Source organism: Acanthochromis polyacanthus, chromosome 10 (assembly GCF_021347895.1).
Source record: "Acanthochromis polyacanthus isolate Apoly-LR-REF ecotype Palm Island chromosome 10, KAUST_Apoly_ChrSc, whole genome shotgun sequence".
Classification (NCBI taxonomy): domain Eukaryota; kingdom Metazoa; phylum Chordata; class Actinopteri; family Pomacentridae; genus Acanthochromis; species Acanthochromis polyacanthus.
In genome coordinates this window covers 30040348-30050433 of record NC_067122.1, presented here as the reverse complement: position 1 = coordinate 30050433, position 10086 = coordinate 30040348, and the positions used below count along the sequence as shown (strand labels likewise).

The following is a 10086-nucleotide window of genomic DNA, read 5'->3' as shown; positions in this document are numbered from 1 at the left end:
TTTTGTCACAAAAAATAATCATGCAGTTTGATTCTTTCATAGATTTATTATAAGGTCGTCTGGAAATATGACAAAATCAAAAATATAAACACTGCAATGGTGGTATTTGGTTAAAGGGCCGTTTTCACCTCAGTTATGTGTTTTTGGAAGCCGTCCACAAGCTTGTGGTCATATCTTTGACCACTCATCTGGACGGATTTGATGCAGTTCAAGAAAACTTATTGGCTTTCTGACACAGACTTGTTTCGTCATCACAATCAACAGGTTCTTGATGGAGTTCAAGTCGGAACTTTGATAAGGTCAGTCTAAAACCCTAATTCTGACCCGATTTAGCCATTTCTTTGGGGTCACTGTCTTGCATCCAAGCATCCAAGACCCAAACTTCTGTTTTTCTTAAGAACGTGGAGGTAATCATTCTTTTTCATTATTCTATTTACTTTGTGTAAAGCAACAATTTGATTGCAGCAAAACAGCCCTGACCATAATACTACCACCACCATGCTTGACCATACACTGTAACAAGATTCTGTAGTTTTTACTGTAATATTACTATAAAATGGCCAAATATCTACTGTATAACCTGTTTACAATAAGTTGCTGTATATCAGCAATGCATCATTGGTAAAATTCACTGAGAGGCTAAATTTACAGTAAATAAATCTTCACTGTAAATCACATTACAGCAATTTTGAGAGGGAATTTTCAGCAGTACACTTTGCATCGTTCCAACAAAGATATTTTCTTAATCATCACAGAAAGGAGGAGGAGCCGCCATCTTAATATTATCTTGAACTTTACCAGATGTCTGGTCGCCTGTTTTATTCCCAACAAAGTAGTTTGGTGGACCTCACTCATCAAGATTCTACTTTTTTTGTCCGTGACTCCAGCAAGTAACTTACTTCATTATTTTGTCATTTAAATTTAATTAGTTTGGTCAGGTATGGCCGGTGTGTCCAACGGTACCTGACTGAGAAAGAAGAAAAGAGACACGCTCTCCTGAGCTAGTCAGTGTACTGAACTTTAGTAAACAAGTTGCTTATAAAATTTTGATAGAGTTCCCTAACCTTTTACATTGTTGGTGTAGGAGGCAGGATTATTGTTTTTCTTTTACTAATTTCTGTTTTTCTTGAGTTATCTCCATCTAGTGGCTGAAAGATGGGGATAAAAGCCAGGGAGGTGAGGCTACCAAGGAGAGACAGTCTTTTGACCACACCACACATCCAAGGCTTGCAGCAAAGTTCATCCTTAGATAAACTAAGGATGAACTTCAGCATCCTACACTGTTTTTGTTTCTAGGTTTCAAAGAATGTTTTGTTACAATAAATAGTGCTTTAATTTTAAACCATTTTTTTCTGTGGATATTATTTTCTTTTGGATAAGTGTCTTTTCAGACACCTAGGTACAGCCACCACAGTGGCTATGCAGGTTTAGCAATAGCCACTACAGTTGATAATGTTAAGAAGTTAGCCAAGGAATAACGCTACCAGATAAAAGTCCAATTTTAACCGCCTGAATTTGAGCGCGCGTGTCTGTGTGTGTGTGTGTGTGTGTTAGCTACGTGCGTTAGCTACATCTGTTAGCTAGGTGTGTGTGTTTGTATGCGCATTAGATATGTCTGTTAGCTAGGAGTGTGTGTTTGTATGCACGTTAGCTACGTCAGTTAGTGTGTGTGTCAGCATGTTTACATGAGATCTTCAATTCGTCTTTAATCCGAAATTAAAGTTAATTCCGCTTTAAAATCTCCTTGTAAACACTTAATTCTGAATTAATAAGTTAATTCCAAATAAACTTAATTCCGAAGAAACTACCTGGTTTATTCCAATGTTAATTCCGAATAAAGTAATTCCTGTGTACGTTCTATTCATGTATACAGTTAATTCCGCTTTAGTTAATTCCGGTCATTCTGCGCATGCTTGGCTCCTCACCTAGCGATGACTTAGTGACATACACGTTCTGGCCTTCCTTTGCCACAGCTTGGTCTTCTGCCTCCCTTCTCCAGTATTCTATCCCTCCTTTTCAAGAGATGCAACAGAAGTAGTACACCATTGTCAAGTTGCTGTTTCAAAACAACAAGAAAAAGCAAGGCGAAAAGTGTGCTTATTAGTTGTTCCTCCATGTTGTTGGGGAAAAGAAATGCCGTGGAAAATGGAGTTTGTTTTCTTCTGGTAAACAGGGATACATCACATCCACTCCCTGTCCAATAGAATCCTTTCCAACACCCAAGCGTTACAGCAGAATTAAAGAAGGGAAATAAACGTGCGGTCCATGTAAACCTTAATTTGGAATTAATATTTCCATGGAAATGCGAAGCATAAAACTTTAATTCCGAATGAATTAATTCCGAATTAAATAATTTCATGTAACCATGGCCTGTGTCCATTAGCTATGTATAGCTTGGTCTGAATAACTTGGTGATTTTATCACTCATTTTTCTGCTATTAGCTTCTGAGAAATAACTAATGACTACTATTTTTCAAGCAGAACTTTCTGGTGAAGCTGTTGTTCTTATGAGAGAGAAAGACTTGGTGGACCAAATCTGTTGGGTGTGTTACACTGACATGGGCAATAAATAGCACTATATGGGTCATTTTAACCGTATTTTTCTTCTTTACTGGTGCACTGTGTGATGTGTTTTTTGTTTGAAGATTTCTGTCAGGATAAATCCAAGGTTCAAGCAGAAGTTACTGGTCAGATGGTCCTATGAAAAAATGAGTCCCTCAGTCCATGTGGTATCGTTCAGCTGGGACCACAGACTGTATATATATCTTTATATACAGTCTATGGCTGGGACAGAACAGCTAGTATCAGGTGAGCCTTTTAATCCAGTTCTGCTGTATGTGTGTTGTGTACTGTTGTACTGTTAAACTGCTGTTTTATGCAGTGTTGTAATGGTAGAAACAAAATGTGGTATTTCTAATGGCAGTTATTTCAGTTGACTAAAGTTACCATAGAATCATTAATCTCACCTATAAATTTCTACATCAGTAATGAAGTAATTTTCATTCTTCTACTGTTGACTCTAGCCCAGGAAGAGGATCCCATCCCAGAAAGAAGTCTCCAATTTGGGATGAGGAATGCAGTTCAACAGTCCAGTCCATGAATAATAAAGTTAGTTTTGGATGTTCTGTTGTTAAAATTTTTACAATTCTTGGTTCAGACATTTCCACCATTTCCATGTTTTTGTGCATTTCCACTTTTAATCAAGTGTCTAATTATTTCTGGTGCTTGGATTTCATAGTTTTGTTTGTAAAAACTACTTTAAAATCTCTTGTATGACAACACTGTCTACAGGGATGTTTCTGTGAGTATTTTTGAACTGAATCAAATTTAGCAGGACACCTCTGGATGCAAAATGCATCTGTATATATATATATATATATATATATATATATATATAGGTGTGTCTGTGAATTTAGAATGTAAAATGTTTAAGCTGAGTAAGGTGAGAAAATAAATGATTTTTTGTGACAAGAACAGTGTGTTTATTTTACAGTATGTAATATTTTACAACTAATTAATTTACAGTATTAAAATAGTATAGTAATGCTTGTTACAGTAATCTCATGTTTGCTGTAACAAAAAATGCAGTACCCTATTACTGTGATTCAGTGGCGGCTAGTGAATTTTTCTTTTTGGGGGCGCACTTAATTTACTAAACCAAATAGCAGACTCGGCAACACCAGAATACAAGAATTGATGTAAATTATCTTCACAGCCATTTGATGTGCTATTACTATGCACCACTACGAGGATACACCTAAGCACTACTGCTGAGTCAAATAAACAATTAAATGCGCGTAAATGTTACCAGCTAGTGAATTTGAATTTATCTCTCCAGTGTTTGATATGATTTGCTCCAGATAAGGTGTAATTGGTACACGCAAACCCTTAAAATCTCCTTTTCTATAATTAAATTAAGAATGTATAAATATGCAAATCTATGTTTTACTTCAAAAGTAAAAAAAAAAAAAAAACAATTCATTTTTCCAGCTTCAAAGAGTGCCAAGTGCTTCTTCTGTCCAGCAAAATCTTTGGAACAACAAATTTATATTTACATACTCAAATAAACAAAAACAAATCCATATCTGTGAAACCAACAAACATTGGACATTTTGTTAAAAAAAAAAACCTAACTATAAGACTTAAAGCAGACAGTGCTTCTGTGAGCTAACTTTTACATTAACAACCTTCCATGACAATGAGAAAACAGCAAATCTGCATATTTAAGATCAAAGCAATAAAAATTTGTCACTTTGCATTATACTATGTATAACTGTGCATGTGACAAATAAAACCTATCTTATCTTAGGCTTTGAGCCCAAAGTGCTTCAGTCAACAAACATTAAATATTTACAATGAAAAAAAGAAAAGAAAAACAGTAATTCCTCAGATTTCAGAACATGTGAAAATCAACAGGCTTTCAGTCTAAAGTGCCACTTTTGTCAACTAACATTTCTATTTACATTATTAAATGACAAAAAAGTAAATCCTCACATTTTAGAGATTGAAGCCAGCACCTCTACATCTGTGTTATTTTTTTGTATGCAAGTTTTGCTCTTCTGTCTTTGAGACATGCAAATTTCTCAATGACTCTATGGTTTAAATCTGGGGTCTCCCTGACAAGTTTCTTTTCCATAGAGAGCATGGCCAGTGCATTAAGACAATCCTGCGACATCATGTTCCTGAGGAAGGTCTTGATTCTTTTTAGTGTTGAGAAGCACCTCTCAGATTTAGCTGTCGTCATTGGAGTCATGATGAAGATCTTCAGGAGAGAGACAGTCTCTGAGAAGGTGTCCTGAAGATTGTTGCTCATGAAGAACTGGTACAGAGCCACAGCACCATTGCAACTCCTGAACTCTGTGTTGCTGAAGATGAGCGACAGTTCAGTTTTCAGCTTGCCCTTGTTCAGCATTGGATAGGCCTCCATGGTGGTGTTGAGGGCTGCTTCAGGGAACTAGCTGTCGTACTCCTGGAATCTGTCTCCTTGAAGCAGTGTAGCACTGATTAGGTGTTTGGTGAAGGCAAACCTCTCTTTTGCATGGCCCAGGATTGTGTCACAAACCTATAAAGAAAGACACACATTATATCACACAGAACCTACATAAAAGTGTCTTGTCCAATTGTTCACATAACAGCTTACTATGATTATAACACTGTAAAAGACCATACAACACACTCAGGTCATGTCCATATTACTGAATCTTATTTGGAAAATGTTTATCTACAACAGAATAGCATATACTTTATTGGAGAAATTGGAGGTTTGGGAATATGGTTGTGGACACCCTCATGTCCCTCTTTAATTTACCAGGTTTCAAACATGTTACTTTACAGAGGAAAATAACCAACTTCAGCCTTGAATACCAGTGTTAATTCAACACAGATAATCAATTATTGTTGCTGACATACGTGTATGCACTAGCAGCTGTTGTGCAGTTGAATTCTGTGTTTCATAAACGCCCTGCTATCTACATGCGGCGGTTTGTCCAGCAGGTTTATCAGCGCTACATGGAGCCATGTTGTTCAGATTGCTAAGGCCAGGAGGAACTGCTGCCAGTTGATATTAGATTTATTTATGAAGCTGTGTGTCCTGATGAGTGGTGAGAAAAGTTTTGATTGTTCAGGTCACCACTCATCAACTTCAGGGAGAGACGACGTCCACATATATATAGAAAGGAGTAACAGGAAGGACAACAGTCACAGACATATCGTAGGATACTAAGTTACCAGAGCCCCAGCTTTGATCTCACCAGAGCTATCCTCTGTAGTTCATCTGGTCCCAGTGTGCGGCACTTCTTGGCCAGCTGCTGCTGAGACACACAGCTGTGATATTCTTCACTGACAGTAGGGAGGGAGTCTCTGACCAGCCCCAGAAGAGAAAAAAAAGTGTTTGGGTAAAACTCAGTTTATTTTATTTTTTCACAATACACAATAGTGATATAATGTAAATGAACTGGGAATTAAAGGTAATAAAGAAATGTTAATACTCTGAAAATGATCAGTTCAATCAAAACTTTTATTATCTGGACTTATGGTTTAAAAATCTAACTATGTAAGAGGAAAATGATATGAGTATGTAATAATTTTATTACAGTTTTTGACATTTTTGTCCCATAGTACTGCGTATGACACTTTTTGTGAGAGGATGCATAAGGGTTTAATATGGTTACATCCAAATGTATTTACCTGATTAGCTGCACGTTGTCGGTGAAATGCTGCGTCACTCTGTGGACAAAGACCAAATCGATGGACGTCTTCTGGAGCTGGCTGTAGAGCATGTCCACATGAGGCATGATGCGGTGGAAAAGCTCCAGGAAGAAGCAGAAGGTAGCATCCTCCAGGAGTCTCACAAAATCTCCAGCTTCACTGACAGTGGTAGGATCAAAGTTACCTGAGTCCCTGATGGTTTCGAAGCACTGAAGGAGGTCGTCTTTGTGCTCAAACACAGTCTTGACAGCACGGCTGTGGAAGTTCTACCTTACTGTGCTTGCTCTTGGAAGCCTGTGTGCCACCACTCTGTCAAGCACACTGGTTCTCTTGGGGGATCTTGAAAAAAATCCTGAGAATCCAGCTAGGTCAGAGAAGAACTGACCAACTTTTGGGATATGGGATGTCACCTGCTGCATGATAATGTTGAGCTGGTGAGCATAGCAGTGGACATAGTGTGCATTCGCATACACATCACTCATGCAGCTCATTGTTTCCTCTCATGACACTCGCACCATCATAGGCCTGGGAGATTGTCATGATCCTCCTGCTCCGGTGCTCTGGCTCAGTCAGCCAAATGATGAACAGCTGTGTGGAGAGCGCAGCTGGCTTGAATAGACAATCACTGCAGTATATAAGCCGGCCTTTTTACACAGTTCACTGCCGGCTCATTGTTCCATGCTCACCTGCCAAGACCACGACGCACTCCGCCAAATCCTGCACTTCGTTTCCTGTATTCCGTCTACTGGACACTATTTCACTTTTGGACTGTTACCTACCCTCGCCACGTCTCTCCCTCGACTCAGCCAGTTTTGTCGCCCGTCAGACTCAGGACTAATGCTCTGGACCTCTCGTGAGTCTTCTTCCCCAGTATTTTGGTTTAGTTTTGGTTGTTAGTTTTTCTCGGCCTTCAGGTCCGCCCTTGGTTCAGTTTAGTTGTGTTCTCTTCCCCTTGTTTTCCTCTGTCATAATTATTAAGAGTTTTTTCTGTTTATTTACTTTTGTTGATATTAAATCATTAATAATTTCACCCACCTGTCTGCGCCTGCTGCTTGGGTTCAAACCTCTGACTTGTGACAGAGATGAGCTTGCTCTTCTGATCATCGGGGAGAATGAGGCTCAGCCTCTCCAAAAGTGCTATGGCAATGGACTCAGCTGTGGCAGATTGCAGAGGTATAAACTCAAAAAATCTCTCCTGCACTTCATTTATTTTGTCGATGTAGCGGATCACAAGAACAAGCTGACACTGGGTAGAGATGTCCATTGTTTCATCAGCCTGGATGGATATGAAGTCTGCACACTGAACTTCCTCAATAATGGACTCACTCAAAACTGCCAGCATGCAGTCAAGGAGTTCATTCTGCACTGTTTTGGATGTCCCTTTAAACACAGTGGCAGTCTGAAGGTGCTCATGGACAGCTGCATCTAGTGATGTTACAAAATCCACCAGCCCTCTGAAAACACCTGGATTTTCGGAGCTTTCACTCTCATCATGGCCTCTCAGGGAGAGCTCAAAGGCACCACAGAACTTAATGCAGTCTATTATTTTAGACAGCACATGCCTATTTTTGTCGACTTCGTTATGTTTACGGATGCCTATCCTGTAGCCATCATCAAGCTGAGCTGCTATGTTAGCTCTCGCAAACATGCCCAGACGCATAGCATTTTCCATGTGGCTCCTAGCTTGCTCATGCCTTCTTACTTTCTCAGAAAAATACTTTAAATCCGCCATACCTGTCTGAATCCAGGCTTGATCAGTTCCCTTGGTTTGAAAAAGCAGGCAGAGGAAGCAAAATAAAGCACCTGCCTCACTGCATCCTGTCAGCCAAGACGTCTTCTCATACCAGGCCCGCGAAAAAGACCACGTATATCTCCTCCCTCTGTCCTCCGACTGTTGTCTAATTAAGACGTCAGACCGGTCAGGTCCGAGCTCCTTCACTCAGGGGCGTATTTAGTCATTTGGGGGCCCAAGGCAAATCCAGTCATTGGGGCCCTTGACATCCTCATACTGCACTGACAAAAGTTTTATTCTCACCTCAACACGTCTTTAGTGTGGCAGCAGCAGCAGGTTCAGCCTGGATGAAGTTGTATGTTGCGTTTCTTAAAAAAAAAAAAAAAAAAAAAAGACACCACAAAAGATAACAAGATCAATTATGAGAACAAAAATTTTACCAGCATAATTTCATCAAATTTACCGTTTGTATTTCCGTCCTCCCTACTTTCTCTGGTTTTGTCTCCCTTCTGTTTTTGTGATGTTTTCTTCTCTCCCTCTTTCTTGCTCTCCCTTCTTTCTCTGTGATGTTTTGTCTCCATTTTTCCTTCTCTTTCTCCCTTCTTTCTCTGATGTTTTTCTCCCTTTTTCCTTCTCTTTCTCCCTTCTTTCTCTGTGATAGTTTTGTCTTCTTTTTTCTTTGTGATGTTTTGTTCTTTCCTTCTTTCTCCCCTTTTCTCTGTGATGGTTTTGTCTCCCTTTTGTCTTGGTGATGTTTTCTTCTCTCCCTTTTCTTAAAATTATCACTAAAATTTAACCTTTCGAGTCTTTGCCTCAGCAAACTTTGTAATGAGTAGCTCCATATCCAATGACTTTCTGACTTCGTGCTCAATGGAGAGTACTGCAAGTGCTGACAGCCTGTCCTGGGACATAGTTGACCTCAGGTAGGTTTTAATCATTTTTAGTTTTGAAAAACTTCTCTCACCTGAAGCCACTGTGGCAGGGAGAGTGAGAAGAAGTCTGAGAGCGATGCTGAGATTTGGATATACGTCAAGTTGTAATTACAACTATCTGACAGCCTAAGTGTCTAGTTGCATAACCGTTTTCATATATTTCCCCATGTCCAGTGAATAATATTTTTCACTAAACAAAGATTTTGAATCAACTAAATATTGTGAAATGGAAGGGATAATTATGTAAGAACTATCTCAATACTATTGCTGTGATTGAAAATAACATTAATCAACATTTAATATAGTTTACCATCTCGACCGATTTAATACTCACATCTTCATGAAAATAATCCTTTGCTTCACTCGCCACATCTCCTCGGCTGACACTGACAGCAGAGCTGCTACTGACAGCAGCATCTAGCTCTAGCTGTTGCAGAGAATCCCCACTCGGTGTCACCGTGAAAAAGGTTGATACCTTCGGTAGTTTTGATAAAAACTGTTTCTTTTCTTTTCGCCTTCTTCTCTTCTCCGCTCCACTCAGATAACTCCGCTTCATCTTTCTCACTGCTCACCCGCTCTCTCAAAACCGCGCCAACAACTTTGTTTTGCTGCCGTCTTCCTGAAACAAGCCTGCGCGTGCGCAGTAACATGGAATAGTCCATTGCGCGAGACAGGAGGGGGGATAACGATCATGATAGTGATAAATCAACCATATTTATTTATTTTTAAGCGTGCAAATTAAGACTAAAACAATAGTAATTGCTTCAAATAAAAAAACACCTTTATTAATCAGCTTTCACGAGACGTTTGGGGGCCCCTGGAAATCTTGGGGCCCCAGGCAATTGCCTGTGTTTGCCTAATGGTAAGTCCGCCTCTGCCTTCACTCTGTTTCTCCTACAGTGTTCTCCTCCCGAACGGCGTTGTTTTCAGTGACTTCACTGAATTTTCTCTCTCCATTTTCTCCTTTTTTTGGCTCTCTATGACTCCTTGATTATCTTGCTTGCTAATTACTCCTACACTCTGCGCTGAACGTCACTCGCATGGCGGTTTTAATTAAAGGCAAGCAGATGAACAAACCGCTCGCTCTCTGCTGCCACCCCATGGCCAGTGGTGTGTAAAGCGATCAGAGGGAGACAGTAGGGCGCGGTCAGCCTGCGCCTAGAGTGCCTGTATATCAGAGTGGCGACATGACGGGTCCAAAAAATTTTGGTCACG

At 39.7% G+C, this 10086-nt stretch overlaps 1 long non-coding RNA gene across 2 annotated transcripts; it reads right to left on the bottom strand.

Annotated features, from left to right (window-relative positions):
• Window positions 1–3929: 3929 nt before the first annotated feature.
• Window positions 3930–9495, bottom strand: LOC127535673 (uncharacterized). 2 transcript variants are annotated; one of them, XR_007944520.1, is made up of 4 exons: window positions 9206–9495; window positions 6187–8307; window positions 5751–5859; window positions 3930–5062 (listed from the first exon to the last, which is right to left on the bottom strand). It is a non-coding gene; the product is annotated as an uncharacterized LOC127535673 (long non-coding RNA). The 2 variants fall into 2 exon arrangements; XR_007944519.1 differs by having other exon boundaries at window positions 5751–8307.
• Between the last annotated feature and the right edge of the window lie 591 nt (window positions 9496–10086).